The sequence below is a fragment of the Schistocerca gregaria genome, chromosome 7 (genome assembly GCF_023897955.1).
Source record: "Schistocerca gregaria isolate iqSchGreg1 chromosome 7, iqSchGreg1.2, whole genome shotgun sequence".
Taxonomy (NCBI): Eukaryota; Metazoa; Arthropoda; class Insecta; order Orthoptera; family Acrididae; genus Schistocerca; species Schistocerca gregaria.
In genome coordinates this window covers 164661387-164675710 of record NC_064926.1, presented here as the reverse complement: position 1 = coordinate 164675710, position 14324 = coordinate 164661387, and the positions used below count along the sequence as shown (strand labels likewise).

General features: G+C 44.3%; 1 protein-coding gene and 1 non-coding gene across 2 annotated transcripts in view; both read right to left on the bottom strand.

The window, feature by feature from the left end:
- The window catches only part of LOC126282233 (bumetanide-sensitive sodium-(potassium)-chloride cotransporter), a 584688-nt gene that overhangs the window by 106555 nt on the left and 463809 nt on the right, over window positions 1-14324 (bottom strand). The gene's annotated exons all lie outside the window — the stretch shown is intronic.
- Trnat-ugu (transfer RNA threonine (anticodon UGU)) lies at window positions 7108-7181 on the bottom strand. Its single transcript has one exon. It is a non-coding gene; the product is annotated as a tRNA-Thr (tRNA).

The window sequence follows — 14324 nt, the reverse complement described above, 5'->3', positions numbered from 1 at the left end:
TACTTTGCATACTCAGTAGACATCTGTGGTGGTGACACATCATCTAGCCATTACATACACCCATCAGACTCAAACTGCTCAACTATGGAGGCTGCAGGAGTACCTACGTGCTCTTTGGTAGGTCTTTTGTCCAGAACAGATCTTTACTTGCAGCATTGTATGCAATGTTTTGAAATTTCGTAACAGATTAAAAATGAGTGTTGGGCACACAGGGACTCAAGTCCACAAGTCAGGGAACTTCTTCACAGCTTCAACTATGCCAGTAACCCTTTCGTACTTTCCAACTTCACTGAAGCCCTCCTGCATACACTATTTGATCAAAGGTATTCCAATACCTATTCATGGACATTAATGTGGGGTGTGTTCACCCTTCAGCTTTATAATGGCTTGGACTCTACTGGGGACACTTTCAATGAGGTGTCTAAATTTCTGGGGGAATGGCAGCCCAATCATCCTCAGGACCCGAAACTTGAGAAAGTAGTGATGTTGGACGCTAGGTCTGGAGCACAGTTAAATTTCTACTCATCGCAGAATTGTGCCATTGCATTTAGGTTGCAACTCTTTGCATGCTCATGCTAGTCCATTTCAGAAAAATTATTTTCCACAAACAGTGCATCACAGATGCATTGTATTGCCGATACAATTATCACCTCCAAACTGTTCCCCTATTGTACACAGAATACGATGCTGTACAGTGTGTTCAAATTTTTCTGCATGTAGCATTTTATTAAGTGCAATAAGGAGTCCTCAAGACCATATCACCACAACCTCTGTACTTCATTGTTGGCAATACTTGTGATGGCAGGTAATGTTTTATGGGAATTCACCATATCCAAATCTTCCCACCAGACTGCTACAGGATATAGTGTGAGTCACTACTCCAAATCGTTCATTTCCAGTCATCCACTGTCCAGTGGCGTCACTCTTCACATCACCTCAACCATCATTTACTGCTTACAGAAATGTGTGTCTTATGAGGTGCTGCTTGAACACTGTACCCAGTTCTATTTAACCCCCTAAGCGTCATTGTGCTAGCTGGAGTGCTGGTAGCATGTTGGAACTCATTAGTGATTCCTTCCACTGATATCATGCAATCTTTTACAACTACCCTCTGCAATGATTGATCGTCACTTTCCACTCATACATGAGGTCTACCTGCTCTTGGTTTACCTGTGATCATTGCTTCACAGGCTCACTCAGTGGCATCACCAACAGTTGCGTTGGGTAGCTTTAGAAGGATTGAAATGCCCATGATGTATTTATTATTCAGGTGACATCCAATGAATAACCCACATTCGATCCACTGAGCCCTTCACAACCCACTGTGCTGTTACTGATTCTCTAGTGACAACACAATACTTACTCCTTCCTTCACACTAGTGGGTCCAACTCTCGTGACACCTAGTGGTCAATTCTGCATTACACAGGAGTGTTCCGATACACCTTGCCGCGTTTCAAGACTCTGACATTGTCTATACTGACGGTTTGATGGTTGCCGGTCGTGTTGGTTATGCTCTTACTCTAGGGGATCATTAAGAACAACACTCATTTCCGGCTGGCTGCAGTGTTTTCACTGCCAAGCTGGTCGTCATCTCTCGCGTTCTACAGTACATTTGCTCCTGCTCGGGTGAGTCCTACGTTATCTGTAGTGACTCCCTGAACAGTTAACGAGCTATCGAGCAGTGGTTCCCTTGCTCTCGTCTGCTGATGGCTATCCAGGAGTCCTTCCATACTCTTGCCCGTTGCAGCCGCTCTGTGGTCTTTGTATGGACCTCAGGTCATGTCGGCATCCTGGGAAATGAACGTGTTGACACGCTAGCCAAACAGGTTGTCGGTGCACCAGCCTTGGAGATTGGCCTTTCGGAGAGTGACCTCAGGTCAGTTTTGCGGCAGAAGGTACTTCGCACCTGGGGTGAGGAATGGCGCACCCTTCCTTCACCCAATAAACTTCGGGTTATCAAGGAGGGTACCGGTGCGTGGCGCTCCTCTTTGCGGGTCTCTTGCAAGGAGTCTGTTGTTCTCTGCCTGCTGCGCATCGGCCACACTCGGATGACGCACAGCTACTTATTGCGCCGTGAGGACACCTTTATATCGCTGTGGGTCAGCTTTAACGGTAGTCCACGTTTTGTTGGCCTGTCCCCTTTTAACTGCGCTCAGGCAGACGTTTGCGCTGCCTGGTACTCTCCCTGCACTTTTAACGGATGACGCTTCCATGGCAGGCTTAGTTTCGCGTTTTATTTGGGCAGGGGGCTCTTATCACTTTATCTAAGTGTTTGTCTTTTTTGTGTTGAGTCTGGCCTTTGGCGTACAATTTTAGACTGTGTTTTTTGTGCATTTCTTGGTGGTTGGCTTTTCCTTTTTTGTTTTATGGACGGCCAACCACTGTCACACTCTGTGTGATTTTAATTCCTTTTGTCTGGTCTCTGTCTGAATCTTTCTTGTCCTGCGCCGTCTCTTGTGAACTCTATTGTTTGTTTTTATTCTTTGTGGGTGTTTCACGTTCGTGAAAGAAGGGACCAATGGCCCTAGCAGTCTGGTCCCTTCAATCCTACAAACCAACCAACCAACTTTTGTTCAGATAGTGTACTTCGATGGACTAGTACTCCTCAAAGAAAGGATATCGTGGAGAAATGGCTTGTTTCCACAATAAAAAGCTGCTGTCAGAATAGAAGCAATAAGGAAATCATGGCTCATTCCTAGGCAGTTTAGTCAGTAAGAGCATGACCCACAAAACGCAAGGCTCTGGGTTCAGGCCCTGTCTGAAACACAGTATTAGTCAGTCATGCTATTTCAAAACATCTTTTGTCTTTTTACATAGTCATTATAAGATTATTATTTTTTCATGTACTTTTAGGAGTTGTTTTATTGTGAATTTTGTGTGCCATGAGGTCTGTGGGCACAAATTGAAGTAACGTTTTGCTCAAACTTCCTGGAATATTAAAACTGTGCGCTAGACTATCATTAGAATCTTGGACCTCTTCCTTAAGAGGGCAAGTGTTCTACCGATTGAGGTATGAAAACACGTCTCATGACTCACCTAACAGCTACAGTTCCCCCCAGTATCCCTTCTCCTACTTTCAAAGCTCCGCAAAGGTTCTCCTGCACATCTATTCCGTGGAAATGTTCGAGGTCACTCTCTTGGCCAGGGCACTGCCACACAAGTATGGTCGAGAAAAATATTTTGTGCGTTACATGCTTACATTGTCAACAACTGTTCTTGATAATGCCCCCAACATTTTTCTGCTGTGTGCAAGATGCCTACTATAGCAAACTGAAGGAGATGATTAGCTTCAGCATCAAAACTTCGAAGTAAGTGATAAATTTACAAAGGTGGAGCTTCTGGATCTAATAAACAACAGCTCCCCCTATACGAAAGCGATGAGGCGGCCAGAACATACAGCGATACAGTCATTACGTTGGCACCTTGTCACTGCCATTTCAACCGAACAGAATTCGTCATCATCATCACCATCCTTTCAAGGATTCGGTTATCTCCTGCTCTGAACTCACAAACAAAATCATTCCCATCTTCCAATATCTCATTTCCTATTCGGTTTATAATTCAGGATCTTCTTGGGAATTCTGTGACCTGGCTTTCATGAGATGTCGTCTGCAATTTTCTTGAAACTTTTGAAGTTTTTCATCCATGTTGGAAACATTTAATTCTAATATCTTCATTTCTAATCATGTCTCTTCTTGTGCAGCCCTTCTTCCTCCTTAGGAACCTCAGTTCTGCCTTTTATTTATTTATTTATTTTTTAGACCCGGCTTTCGATTCAGTAGGGTAGCACAGGAACTACCGTCACTTTAAAGATTTCATGGTGGTGTCTCTTTTTGTACTTTATGGCTCAACATTTTGCTGATGGTACCAAAGACAATTTGGATTTTGTGTATTAGATTTTGTACGGGCGCAAATTAAATGTTACGCTACCAGCAACAATAACAAAAGAAATTACAACTGCCCGCAGTCGAGGCACACTGTAATTAACTTGTTAGGAAAGTCGGATCTGATTACTGGAAGAACGCCTTCATGGAATGGATTCACATACTGTGAATATGTTTTAGCATCAGCTGTTTGTGACAAATGAAAATATGTGCTGAACCGGATCTCCCGCTTGTGAGTGGTCGCCTTAACCACTCTGGCTATTCGAGAACGCCACCAGTGCAGTCCAGACGTCCCGTATGTCGCGTAGTCGCAATCCAAGTACTAGCACGTTCATGAAACTAAGCATAGGAAGCCAATGGAGGTTTGAACTGGCACTGGAGCGTGCTCGGATAGCCGAAGTCGTTAAGGCAACCGCTCATGACATGTGGGAAATCTGGGTTCGAGTTCCGTTCCGGCACAAATTTTCACTGATCACAAGTAGCTGTCGCTAATACATATTCGCAGTACCTAAATCGACTTCATGATTTCCACAGCTGCAAACTGTCAAGGACACTGCACTGCATTAAGTGTAGTTTACTGCATAAACACATACACTGTCGCCATAATGATGCAAAGCAGTTAATCACATGCAGCACATTATAGAAAAAGCAAGGCAGACTGAAACCTATTTTTAAAAAACGCAACAGGAAATGATGTCGTTAAGTAACGACAGCAATAGCGCCACCTCAAAAATGTCTAATACGGACGAGAGTAATGTCAACAGAGTTTCTCCATTGTTATCACACAAATAGATGCACAGGCTGGTTTAGCTGAATGTTCGTAAGTACGCAGTTACAGCATCTACATAGCAAAACTACGTTTTATTACTGCTATGAATTTTATTTATTATTTATTTTATTACTATTAATAAGAAGGTGGTTATCGACAGCTGTGTCCGAATGAAATTCATCTCAGGAACTCAGTCTTAATTGCTCAAAATAATTTCCTCTCACTGCGTGCATTGTAATTGCTTCAATACTAAGGTAGTATATTTTGTTGACACTAATCTACTTACCAAACTGGTCAGTTTCCTCGTCTCGATTAACAGCCGTAATTCTCTTATTTTAAAAATAAGCAGACAGTTTGGTCAGAAAACGTAATAACATGTTAAGCATAAAGTATCGCTCCGTTTCTCTCAACGAAACTAAACGGACAACTGCTGATGGTCTCACGCCCTATTTAACTCAAATTATCTCGCGTTAGAGATGTCCCAATGAAAATATGATATATTCTTAAGATGATCTTCATGTAATGTGTTCACCTAAATTCAACAACAAAATGTTTCCCGCATACAAAAGATACATAACTCATTAGGAAATGCAATTTCGTATATTCATAAAAAAAATTGCCACAAATAAGACTAAGATGAAAACATAATGCAGAAATTCCATAAGACATTGGTGCCAGTCCCAACTTTGGACATGGAACAGTTTACGAGACTGAGCGAGTTGAATGAAATCTAATCTACGCGTGAGGGTCGTGGCAACTCAGGTCCTTGTCCCATCCCCCCCCCCCCCCCTCCCTCCATGGTGCTGCCCATGTCTGAACGCAGTGGTAATTTTGGTCGGACTATATTAAGCGCTCCATGGAAGAAGCACATGAAATTTCTCTTCAAATAACATTTTATTTGTAGCGAGAAACAAACCTACGTTTTCCGTCGGCACCTAAGCAAAGGACCTACATTTTCATTCTTTTACAGTGGTGCTGTTGCCGTGATGGTAGATCATCTGCGTAAGTGTTCAGCATATAGGAAGAAACATGATGTGACAACGAGAACTGGGTCGAGTCTGCAGGCATCTTTAGATAGCCTAAAGATAAGACGACTGGTAATGAAACGCAGCTTCGAGTACCGGTCTTGGCACAAATTGTCATCTGTCTCTTCAGACAAATTTAGGAGTAGTCAAACATATTAATTATGACATCGGAAAAATCAAGTTACGTAACTAATCTTTTGATTGTTTGTAGGTACATATCTGTAGCCTTGGTAGATATCGAAATCCATGCACCAAAGAACGTAGCACGCCATTAGAGGAGCCAAAATAAAATGGCGCAGACCATTGAGAAACTGTCGTAAGGTAGCTAGTTTTCACCACCAGCGGAAATTTTTCAGCTGTGTTTAAGCAACTCGGACTGCTGAAGAAGGCATCTGACGTAGCCTAACACGTCTGCAAATTTCCCGCTGCTATCGAAAACGAATTGTTGTTGTTGTCTTCAGTCCTGAGACTGGTTTGATGCAGCTCTCCATGCTACTCTATCCTGTGCAAGCTTCTTCACCTCCCAGTACTTACTGCAACTTACATCCTTCTGAATCTGCTTACTGTATTCATCTCTTGGTCTCCCTCTACGATTTTTACCCTCCACGCTGCCCTCCAATGCTAAATTTGTGATCCCTTGATGCCTCAGAACATGTACTACCAACCAATCCCTTCTTCTTGTCAAGTTATGCTACAAAATCCCCAATTCTATTCAACAAACTCCTCAATTCTATTCAATACCTCCTCATTAGTTATGTGATCTACCCATCTAATCTTCAGCATTCTTCTGTAGCTTCTATTCTCTTCTTGTCCAAACTATTTATCGTCCATGTTTCACTTCCATACATGGCTACACTCCATACAAATACTTTCAGAAACGACTTCCTGACACTTAAATCTATACTCGATGTTAACAAATTTCTCTTCTTCAGAAACGCTTTCCTTGCCTTTGCCAGTCTACATTTTATATCCTCTCTACTTCGACCATCATCAGTTATTTTGCTCCCCAAATAGCAAAACTCCTTTACTACTTTAAGTGTCTCACGAAAACGAATTTCCGAAAGATATTTCATCTTTTTCAGCAGGCTGCGCTACCCCCCCCCCCCCCCTCTCTCCCCTCATCTACTGGTGTACACGTTACCATTTGTACCAGCACTGCAGACATATACCTAACTAACTATTTTTCGAGATAATAATTAAAACTTTACGATAAGAACTACATCATTCGAATCATTTACTGCTTCCAAAATGAAAACTGTAATGAAAATGGACTGTAAAGGAGACTATCGGATGAACGTTGATGCACAGAGATAGCAAAACGTTGTGAAATGCTCGCCTTCCAAAACTGTTCGAGGCGAGAACTTCCCATCAAAGTTCAACTTATCCGTATTTATACACTAAGATAGTATCTGTTCTTTCGGAAATGTGTGCCCCGACCGGGACTCGAACCCGGGGTCTCCTGCTTACATGACAGACGCTCTATCCATCTGAGCCACCGAGGACACAAGAGGATAGCGCGTCTGCAGGGATTTATCTCTGGCACGCCTCCCGCGAAACCCACATTCTCAACGTATTGTCCCGCACTACATTCGTAGTGCCCCCGCCCATTATACTTATTACTCGCGGCGCGTTGCCGATTCCCGTAAGAGTTCGGGTACTGTTTGCGCATTCGCACAGAAGAAGAAGATGGTCAAGTGGTCGGTGAGCCTTAACTATATATATACTAAGATGGTATCCGTTCTTTCGGACATGTCCGACATACCATATAACTTATGCTATAGGACTCGGCTCCCTTGAACTTAGGCTGGTCGACAGAGTAAAAGGATGCTTTGGAAAAATATGGTTTGAAACGTAAACAGCAATATCGGCACCTTCTGGTGAGACAGAAGCAACGTCAACACAAGTGCATAAGAGTGATACAAATTCTTTGGAACCTTTTTAGAAACGCGCACGTGCTCTGACACTCAATTAAAGTACTGTCCAAGAAGGATTTACAATGGCCGTTCAATAAGTAATGCAACAATTTTTTCTCAAATTAGGTTGGTTTCATTCTGGATCCCAATACATCATATTATTCCCCACTCTTCTGACCACAAAACCTACTTTTCAATATAATCTCCGGTCGACGTCGGGGCCAGCATCTATCTGCATGAGTACCTTTCCCGGGAGAAGTCGCGCGACACCACTCCATGGACTGTCGTTTTGTTTACAATTCGAAGTCTGATGAATCAATGTTTTTCGCCTGTGAGAATGTTTCGACAAAAACTGCCACGATTAGCCTCGCAACATGCAACAAGCAATTCCGCACATGTGATCCTTCTTTGCAATTTATGGTCTTCTGTTGGGCGGCTACGAACACATTTGAATATCCCAACTTGTGGGCGAGTATGTCGGCACTGCCAACAGGGGCGTCCAGTTGAAGAGCGAACTATTTGATTGTGATCCGTCGATCACACCGAATAAGACATCCGCACTTTCCAACACTGCAGGAGTCACAGCTGTGTGCGGCCGACCGGCACGCGGGCAATCGGACAAGTTAGCGCGACCTTGTTTCGATGATGACAGATACCTCGTCCAACGAGGTTTCCGTAGACATTCTGCAAGCACTTATGAACATCTGCGATACTCTTTTTTTTATCAAAAGAAACTGCTCGGAACGCACCTCCGTTACGGACGCCATTTTGAAGCCGACATATAGTGCTGCCACCGCTCGGAACTTCATGAAACTCTAATGGCTGAAGCGGGAAAATTCGACGATGTTCCACAACAAATTCTGCAACTTTTCAACCGAAACTGAAAGAGTAAAATAAGTGTTTCATTAGTTATTGAGCGCCTCTAGTACATCGAGCTGCTTCCTCAACAAAACCTGAAAGGTATTACGGACGCAACAACTTTTCTTTATATTTTCGCACTGTCATGGAATCAACCACTGAAACTTATTCTCTACGACGTACTTTCCAAACACGACCAGCTAAATCAGAATAAGATCTTGAAAAGATGGTTTGGTCTAAAGTTACTTTCGCGAATCATATGTTCTTCTATGGGCGCGGGAGTCGATAATCGGACTGTGTCATTTCTGAGCACGCTTGGTGTAACGCCCCGCTCCCCAAGTTCAACTTGGCATCAAAGCCAACCTTTCAGCTTGTCTGGCAGAGTTTTCCGCCACATGCCAGGGATAATGGCGCGCCGTCTGTGAAATATTTGCACAGCAGGAAGCCATTAACACTTCCACAATGCGGTCGCCCTCGTATTCTTTTCAGTGGGCTGAACTTCATATTCCTTTAAAGGCAATTGAGAACGACATTTCTTTACCGCGGAACAAGCATATAAATCCAATGATTTCTGAGAACTAATTTCCTTCTTGGTAAGGGCAGGAAGTTTCCTCTGGCAATATTCTCGGTACCCAGCGAACCTATACTTCAAATGGCTCTGAGCGCTATGGGACTTAACATCTATGGTCACCAGTCCCCTAGAACTTAGAACTACTTAAACCTAACTAACCTAAGGACATCACACAACACCCAGTCATCACGAGGCAGAGAAAATCCCTGACCCCGCAGGGAATCGAACCCGGGAACCCGGGCGCGGGAAGCGAGAACGCTACAGCAACGACCACGAGCTGCGGACAGCCTATACTTCAGAATATCTAATGATGACCTCTAGCGATTGCAGTCGGCATCATTTCGCGGAGATCATGAGCCCTGACAGTACTCTCCAATTATCATATCTTTAACAACAGCAGTCAGTTATCAAGCTACTCCATCCGATAGGTTTTTATTTCGACTCAAAACTTATTGGGCATGGTTCTTACCCCAAGCCATTCTTTCTGACTGCAGAAACGATAACTTTGTGCAGCCCCGTATAGGAATACATACCAACAAAAGAGTCGTCGCTACTGTATGAAGCACTCATATCCGTTAAACATCTGGGCGTATGCGTACAGAACGAAATAAAGCGTAACGACCACACAAAACTAATCGTAAGAAAGGCAGATACTAGTCCGCAATTCACTGGACGAATCCCCAGTTAGTGTAGACCACCTACGAGGGAGGTAGCTTACAAAACCCTTGTTTGACCGATTCTTGAATACTGCTTGGCAGTCTGGAGCACTTACCATGCTAGATTAATAGAAAAAAGAGAGAGAGAAGGTCCAAAGAATATCAGCAAACGGAATGGCGTCACACAGATGCCCATCCAGCCGTAGTGGCAGACGTCACAAGAGAAACTTGTGGTTTACTGCGGAGGGCGTTGTTCATTGGACGAAGTCGGAAGGTACAAGATCCGGGCTGTAGAGTGGATGAGGAAGGTCAGTCCGCCGGCCGCTGCGGCCGAGCGGTTCTAGGCGCTTCAGTCCGGAACCGCGCTGCTGCTACAGCCGCAGGTTCGTATCCTGCCTCAGGCATGAATGTGTGTGATGTCCTTAGGTTATTTAGGCTGAAGTAGTTCTAAGTCTAGGGGACTGATGGCCTCAGATGTTAAGTCCCATAGTGCTCAGTCGTCAGAGCTATTTGAACCATTTTAAGATCAGTTCAATGAAGTTTTGTGAACTCTGCTCGGATGCGTAGACTTGCGTGAGGCCTTGCGTTGTAACGAAGAAGGAGAAGTTCGTTTGCGTTTCTGTGGCGACGAACACGCTTAAGTCAATTCTTCAGTTTCTTGCCGGTAGCACAGAACACTTCAGAGTTGATCGTTGAACTGTGAGGGAGGACATAAAACAGATTAATCCCTCCAGAGTCCCAGAAGACCGTATCCACGACTTTAGCGCCTGAGGGTACGACTTCGCACATTTTCTTCGGAAAAGAGCTGGTGTGACGCCACTCCATCGATTGCTATTTGTTTCCCGTTCGAAGTGATGAACCCATGTTTCTTCGCCTGTCACAGTTTTCGATAAAATCGAGTCGCGATGAGCCTGGTAAAGCGGAAGCAATACCGCACAGATGGTCCTTCGTTGCACTTTATGGTGTTCCTTTAAGCGGACACGAACCCAGCGGGCACACACACCTTTCAGTATCTCAATTATTGGTGTGTGCCAGCACCACAAACACAGTCAACCAGTTGTGCAGCGATGTGTTTGATTATGATCCGTCAATCACCTCTAATGAGAGTGTCCGCACTTTCCAACATTGCAAGAGTCACAGCTGCGTGCATCCGGCCAGCAGGCGGGAAATCGGACAGGTTTGCGTGACCTTGCGATGATAACAGACGCCGCGCCCAACGAGTTGTGCTTTTGTTCACTGCCGGATCTTCGTAGACATTCTGCAAGTGCCTCTGAATATCTCCGATCTTCCGGTTTTCTACCAAAACAAACTCAACGTCAGCTCTCTGCTTGGAAAGTATCTCTGTTACAGTCGCTATTCTGAAGGCTACTTCTAGCACATCCACCTATCGGAACTTCATGAAACTATACAGGGTGTTACAAAAAGGCACGGCCAAACTTTCAGGAAACATTCCTCACACCCAAATACAGAAAAGATGTTATGAGGACATGTGTCCGGAATCGCTTAATTTCCATGTTAGAGCTCATTTTAGTTTCGTCAGTATGTACTGTACTTCCTCGATTCACCGCCATGATTTCATACGGGATACTCTACCTGTGCTGCTAGAACATGTGCCTTTACAAGTACGACACCACATGTGGTTCATGCACGATGGAGGTCCTGCACATTTCAGTCGAAGCGTTCGTACGCTTCTCAACAACAGATTCGGTGACCGATGGATTGGTAGAGGCCGACCAATTCCATGGCCTCCACGCTCTCCTGACCTCAACCTTCTTGACTTTCATTTATGGGGGCATTTGAAAGCTCTTGTCTACGCAACCCCGGTACCAAATGTAGAGACTCTTCGTGCTCGTATTGTGGACGGCTGTGATAGAGTACGCCATTCTCCAGGGCTGCATCAGCGCATCAGGGATTCCATGCGACGGAGGGTGGATGCATGTATCCTCGCTAACAGAGGACATTTTGAACATTTCCTGTAACAAAGTGTTTGAAGTCACGGTGGTACGTTCTGTTGCTATGTGTTTCCACTCCATGATTAATGTGATTTGAAGAGAAGTAATAAAATGAGCTCTAACATGGAAAGTAAGCGTTCCCGGACACATGTCCACGTAAAATGTTTCTTTTGTGTGTGTGTGTGTGTGTGTGTGTGTGTGTGTGTGTGTGTGTGTGTGTGTGTGTGTGAGGAATGTTTCCTGAAAGTTTGGCCGTACCTTTTTGTAACACCCTGTACAGGCTGAAGCGGAAATATTCTACGATGTCCAACAACTAATTCCGCAGTTTTTCAACAGAAATTGGCCGAGAATGTGTTGCAATACTCATTGAACGCCCAAAAATGTTCAAATGTGTGTGAATTCCTAAGGGACCAAACAGCTGAGGTCATCGGTCCCTAGCAGAGATGGGCAAACTCGTTCATCCTTGGGAACTAGTTCACTGGTGATCGCTATTTTTTGAGAACCATTTATTTTTACTCGTTCAGCGTTCATTTGTGCTTGGTATATGGTTCTTAAGAAAAATGGGAAATTAGTAGCATAGTTGACTGAAGAAGGTTGAAGGTGCCAAGAGAGGGTACTTGCCCCCCCCCCCCCCTCCCCCCGGAATACAACATTTTTATTCATAACAGCATTCCCACACATTTGTAATTTTCGTGATTCTGCAAAACCTCTCGTTTAGCGAACTGTAGCATTATGTGGCTGATCGTAGTGACACAATATAAGGTGGTGCACGAAAAACCGGCCCCGAGTACAGGCTGCTCGCCAATTACCCACAATTTGTTGACCGCTATGAGCAGAATAGATAAACATGTGATAATTAGGCAGTGAACAAATAACAAATAAGCTAATGCAAACAACAATTTCGAAACATTAGATGACGACTGGTACGCGACGATGAGCAGTCTAGTACTCGGGGCCGATTTTTCGTGCGCCACCCTGTACCACTGAAATAATTTTGTAGAAGTTATCATATTCTCTTTACAAAATGTGACACCAGACACTCGATTACGGAACGTGGACTTCATTCGGTTATAAGTCGGTCTGCCTTCCATAACAATGAACATGCTCTTTTACATTGGATCAAAAAAAGACGGAAAATTGCCATTCGTGTGTGCCGTACCGACTTCCCTTGCATATGTAATAACAAAAAAATCTTGCCTTTTTACAAGTATTTCTTCTGCTGTTTACCGAAATAGTGAAGTAAGCTGATATGCCGTTTTGTTACCTAAAAAACCACGTAATTTAATGTAATTTACGTAATTATAAAAACATTTTAGTTATCGGTTACAGGGCGTCCATTACTTGTTTTCAGATGGCAGACGCAGATGTGAAGGGGCTACGATGTGCTTAGGCACGACACGGCGATCCTCTCTTTTGGCGAACAGACGCGATCGACCAGAAATTTGGAGATGAGTGTGCCTAACCCCACTTCCCATGCTGTCCAACATCAGGGCACTGTCACATACGAATGCCCCACTATTCCGGATATTGGACGATTCGACGAGCCGGCCAAATGGAGACCCACCATGTCCATTTCAAACTCTGTCAAGTGCTGACAACGCTGTCTCACACGAGTACATGGCACCTGCGTGTCATTAACAGTGATCACTCAACATCTGATGATGTTCGCGACCTTTCTATATCCTACCAGCGCTGGTAAAGACACTGACCACGTATAATGCTAATGCAATAGCATGGCCATTCTACCTGTAACAAAGGACTGCAACAATAATCATTTACGAATGTGCCGATGGTGTGTTCGACTACGAAGTTAGATTGACATCCGACCCTGTGTGCTGGATGTTTCACCTTTTTTATCAGATACTGTACATTGAAGCGCCAAAGAAACTGGCTTAGGCTTGCGTATTCAAATACAGAGATACGCAAACAGACAGAATAGGCCCTGCGATCGACAATGACTATATGAGACAAGTTCTGGCACAGTTGTTAGATCGGTTACTGCTGCTACAATGGAAGGATATCAAGATTTAAGTAAGTTTGAACGCGATGTTATAGTCGGAGCACGAGCGACGGGACACAGCATCTCCGAGGTAGCGATAAAGTGGGGATTTTCCCTTACGACCACTTCACGAGTGTACCGTGAACATCAGAAATCTGATAAAACATCAAATCTCCCACATCTCTGCGGCCGGAGAAAGATGCTGTAAGAACGGGTCCCACAATGACAAGAGAATCTTTTAACGTGACAGAAGTGCAACCCTTCCGCAAACTGCTGCAGATTTCAATGCTGGGCCATCAACAAGTGTCAGCGTGCAAACCATTCACCGAAACATCATCGATATGGGCTTTCGAAGCCGAAGGCCCACTCTAGTAGCCTTGGTGAATGCACAGACACAGCTTTATATCTCACCTGGGCCCGCCAACACCGGCATTGGACTGTTGATGATTGCAAACATGTTGCCTAGTAAGACGAGCCTCGTTTGAAATTGTATCGAGCGGATGGACGTACGGCTATGGAGACAACCTCATGAATCGATGGACCCTGCATATCAGTAGGGGACTGTTCAAGCTGGTGGAGGTTCTATAATGGTGTGGGGCGTGTGCAGTTGGATTGACATGTGACCCCCGATACGTCTAGATACGACTGTGACAAGTTTGCCATGTATGTAAGCATCCTGTCTCATCACCCGCACCC